This window comes from Phalaenopsis equestris, unplaced genomic scaffold (assembly GCF_001263595.1).
Source record: "Phalaenopsis equestris unplaced genomic scaffold, ASM126359v1 Scaffold000297, whole genome shotgun sequence".
NCBI lineage: Eukaryota > Viridiplantae > Streptophyta > Magnoliopsida > Asparagales > Orchidaceae > Phalaenopsis > Phalaenopsis equestris.
Window position 1 is genome coordinate 622779 of NW_018164739.1, and position 5616 is coordinate 628394.

A 5616-nucleotide genomic window follows, 5' to 3' on the forward strand; every position below is an offset into this window, starting at 1 on the left:
GGTCATCCTCGAATTGTGGGATCATAAGTCCCATTTATGTCTTCTCAATATTGAGATGGTTAGTTCCACACCATAACATTTCTATTAGAACCATGGTAAGCTATAGCCTGCCATACGACTTATGCTAAATAAATTGATTTAAAATGTAAATAAACTTGGGTTGCCTCTCTTTCAGGACAGGATTATATGATCTACCATTAGACTTCCTTGCTTCAAGGTCATAATTTCCACTCTCATATATGCCTCTCCATTACTACATTAGTATGACATACCCTTCAAGTATCTCTTAACCTCAGAGCAATACTTCCAAAGCACATAAATTTTTATGATAAGATTATTCATTGAGTGTGATGAGTAAATGAAATTATATGTGTGTGTGTGTGTGTCTATATATATATATATATATAGTAGAGTTTATTATGACTAATTATATTATTTCTAGTTAAGAATTTAATACAATTCAAGGTAGCTCCTTAACATTGCATTCACAATGCATCAATGCCGCAACTGTAGAAATTGAGTAAGAAAATAAAGAGCATAGTGCCCATGTTCTAAATCATCAATGTGGCAGTGCGAGAAAGTTGGCGCATCAACGCCAAATATATAGGGAATGTTGCTAGAGATGCTGCTGAATACAAATTCCAAAAATGTGATAGCTTAGTGCCTAGGTGTTGGTATCCAATACCACTTTGCTATAAGAAATGAGAACTGATGGTTGAGCATAAGAAGTTTGGCACTTCAATGCCATAGATTGGAGCACCTCAACTCCAAAATGAGTTAAATTTTGAAGGAAAAGACATGTATCTCAATGCCCTGCAATGCCATTTGAGCAATTCCACAACACAACTGACCCAAAAAAGTTTCAGAGTGGACTTGGGGAGTTGACTTGGTGGTTTACAAATCAAGTGGGAACACACTAGTTATAGAAGGAATGGATATAGTGTAAAGTGTCTAAGTGAAGAATTAAAAAGTGAAGTGAGAAAAAATTAGGGAGAAGAGAAAGAAGACTCCAAAGGAGAAGAATGTATTATGAGAGAAAGGAGCAAGTGGGATTAGATCCAAAAAAAAATTAAAATCCTGGTTCTTTCTTTCCTAATTTTTTTTTTCCTTATTGTAGTTTTGATAGTTTAGGTGTATTACCTCTCTTTCTATCTCTATAAATATGAACTAATTATTTTATTATGGATTTATGTCGAACTTAATGTATTTATGTGTAATTGTTGTGTTGAAGTGATTAGATTTCCTAATTATCAATGGGGACTAGGACACGCTTATGTTCTTGATTGGCAATATATTTAACAAAAAGGTTTTAAGCACAATCAGTCATATATTCTCTTTAAGCAAACCATAAATCCAAAGTTGTTTTTTCCATATTAAATTAGAAATCATTATGTAACATAGATTCTTATTTAATAGTTTTTTATTATTTAGAACCTTAATTTTAGATGAAAACACAATGCATTTTAAAATTAGTAGTTTGCTTATCAATTTTTCAATTTTGACCGTTATGGAAACAATATGTTATCACTTTAATATTACTTGAACAATACATACACTTGTGCACATTATTTTAGTCGATCGTTATATACTATGCCATGTCAAATGAATGCATCACTCAATTTCAAATTAAACATATACACATCTCAACCACCCTCATCTGAATTTTAGTCTCATAAAAATATAGTTAGTCTCTCTGATCAATGGATTACAAGTTTCATTATTAAGGATTTATCGAACTGCAATTTACGACGTTCTTTAATTGAATAGAGCACATATAACCCTAAACCCTAAACCACCAAACATATCGGGCAAAGTTGTGTAACCCACTTTTTTGCCTTCCTCTAAATAAGAGGTTATAAATCCAAATTTTCGAGTGAAGTTCATTAAATAGAGCTTATGACAGGCCATTTTTTGCATTTTATATATAAGACAAAATCACAAGCTTCATCAACAAGCTTCCTCTAATCAAGTGATTACAATTCTTACGTTTAGGCCACTTTATATATTTTAAGGTTTTCAACAATGGAATTCATTTACTCAAATGAATCCCACACTCATCATCAAAGAAGTTACCAATTTAGATTTTACTTTAAAAAATGACATGAAGTGAGATAAATATGGCTACTTCAAGGTTTCACACTTAAGCTAACTTAATAATATAATAATCGACCCATTATAAAGTAGATGATAACTCTATAGAAATTGATGAACTCTCAAGGCTCATACCTCAGAAAAAAGTTGCTCCGCAATGTATAATCCTTAATCCAAATGACTTTGATTGATCATACTAGATATCTTAATGTCTTAAAAAATATATATAATCGTGTAATGACACTTTTAGCTATACTAATTCATGTGTCTTTCCACTAAATTATCCTTGATATGAATTGATCAAGCCTAATAAAATGTTTCTTCAATGGTTAATTTGAACCTCTAAAGCATGACGAGTCTTATAGTTCAATTATTGTCTTCTCTCTTTGTATAAACTTTGGTCCTCAACTTAAAAAGATTTACCTTTCATCATATTGGCACCTTGATGTACTAAGGAAATATGTGACATAACCACTCATGCTTGCTAATTAGAACCATTAGACATACGACATCTTGACTCTCTATCATCAACATAATATGTTAACAAAATTAACATATGATGACAAAGCCTTTAGTTCTTCATCTTATTGAGTTGATCATTCATTTATATCCACTCTATTTATGAACCTACTTTGTAATCACCAATTTAAAGTATCATTGACACCATTATTCATGAGCTCTCTCATTCATCAAGCTTCCAATATAAAGTAATCATGGGGTTTTATACTCATAAAAATATTTTATGCATAAAAACTTTAAGAAAAAACCAACTATCCTAAAGATTAGATTGAACTTGTCTCCTTATGTGATAACTTTCACACACATTCTCCTCATGGGGACAATTCTTAAAAATTCTCTTTGAAGGTACAATGGATTGATGTGTACCACTTTGATGTTGATGTTGATACTTAAATAATTCTCCATTGTGAAAATAACCTTCATGCACAATAAGCATCCAAAAGCTCGAATAGACTCCATTATTAATGCAAATATCTTAAGTAGGACAAAATAACAATTCTAAATAAAAAAAAAATCATTCTAAAGCCAAAAAAATAAAGAAGTAATATTTAAATGCAAATCTATGGGTAGATTATAAAATTGACAACCAAAAATTTGAATTTTCAAAAAAAAAAAAAAAAAAAAATCTCATCTTCATTAATGTGGTAGGTTTGTAAAAAAAAACTCGTTTTTCGCGAATAGTTCCTTTTTGATTTGTTTGATGAACAAATGAGGTGAACATAAATAATTTTGTTCGTTCGGTTTATAAACGAACCAAAGACGAACAGTCTTGTATTCCATCGTGTTCGATTCGTTATTGTTTGAAATATAAAATAATTTAAAAAAATTATATAAAAAATTTATCATATTTTAAAAATAATTATATTCTCTAAAAATTTATGATATTTTAAAAAATTGATTTAATTGTATATTTCATTTGTAACTTGTTTTGAACAATTTGTAATAATATAATTGAAAAAATAATATTTTTTTAATAGACAAATGTTATTTAAATTTTTTTTTTTGTTAATTTGAGAATTAATAATTAAATTTATTAACATTTTAACAGTTCAAATATTACAAATAAATTTGAAACATTTCGAATAATTCGAACAATTCGAATAATTCGAACAATACAATAATCATTTCAAACATTTCAAATTAATTTCAAATAAACTGAACCGAACATAAACAATAATTTCACGAAAAATTTCAAACATAAGTGTATTTCAAACACAATTTCAAATGAAACCGAGCATGAATAAGAGCTCTATTCGTCCGTGTTCGGTTCGTTTGCACCTCTAAATTCTTTAAATTTTTAAAAAGAAAGTGTAATTTTGAATTTTATTTCAAAGTCCAAAAATTATAACAAAGTCCAAGAATTATAATGTTTTTGTGTCTTCAATTCATCCACAAGTGCTTTATTAACATATAGTTAGAAATTATTTAAATTATTAGAGAAATTATTTAAATTATTAGCATGGAACAAGTGCTTTATTAATAAATATTAACCCTATATAATAAAATACAAGTGCTTTATTAATAAATATATAAATGAATTATTTCTCATTTATTTAATGGGTATGGGCCCACAAATTACGTGGATGACCTCTAATCGTCTTATCCGTTGGTTAAATCGAGAGCGACCTCATCGTGGCCTTGTCGGTTTCCAATTATTTAAGTGGCGGGTCCAGTTTTCAGTTTGGACCGGACGGTTCACAGCTTGGACGGCCTGTTCACACTTTAGAACCGGTCGGTTCATGGGTTGAGACTTGAGACCGGCCGGCACATAGTTTGGACCGGAATAAGAACAATTCTTATGTATTTACATATCTAGCACCAAGACTTTATTATTTCTTAAATTTATACCACCCTATAACTTTTTTTTAAAAATAGACAGACATTTACTTAAATCTTTCTAATATAAATTATAAAAAAGGAAAAAAAAATTAAATAAATCTAACATTAATAATGATAAAATCATAATAAAAAATAAGAAATTTTTATGCATTATTTAGTTTATGGAATGGAAAAAATAAATATTACTCTCCTGTATTATATCAACATAAATTTAAATTTTAAATGAAAAAATATAATATATATTTTTATTTTTTTCTTTAAATATATTTATTTAAAAGTATTTTTAACAAATTTAATACACTAGATTAGGACAAATGTGTTCTTATTTCAATATTATTTAAATTAGTTCTTCTATATATGCCTCACACGTGTCAGAGTAATGTCGAAATATGTCTGTATCTGATAAATGTCTAACACTGCAACACTCTTTATTTAAGTGTTCGTGGATCATGACCTGTTATATTTTTTTATTTAAGTGTTCGGAGTAATGTCTAAATGTGTTTATATGCGCCTTGTACTCATATCAGTTGGTTGGACATTTGCTTGTCAGTTCAGCCATTTTATTTATATAAAATGATTTATTGAAGAACGATATGTTAATTTAATGCCTGATTTTTCTAAGGAAAAAAATAGTATATAATACTCATAATAATTTTTATAAGTATATTTTTCTCAAAATAGGTTATCAAACTAATTAAGAGTCTATTTGGAAACATTATAAGAATGAAAAGAATGGGATAAGTTTCTTTCAATATATGTTTCTTAAGGTTGTAAAAAGTGAACTGGTAATTGACCCAAGGATGAGACAAACCAGCCAGGTTCATAAATCTCAGACTTCGAAATAAGAGATGAGTAAGGGGATCTAGAGGTGTAAATGAGTCGAGTTTGAGCTAGCTTGGGGTCAACTCATGTTTAGCTCGTTAAAAAATACTACTGTTCTTGCTCGACTAATTTATATATCGAGCTTAAATAATTTGTTCATGTTTAGCTCATTTGCTTAGCGGGCCGAACACGAGCTACTTGTGAACAATAAGCAATTTTGACAGCCCTAGTCACTGCGAGATTTAAATATTATTATTTTTATTAAGAATTTCATTTTCATAAAATTTAATATATTTTTATTCTATATTTTTAATTAATAATTTTAATTTATTATAAATCTTTATA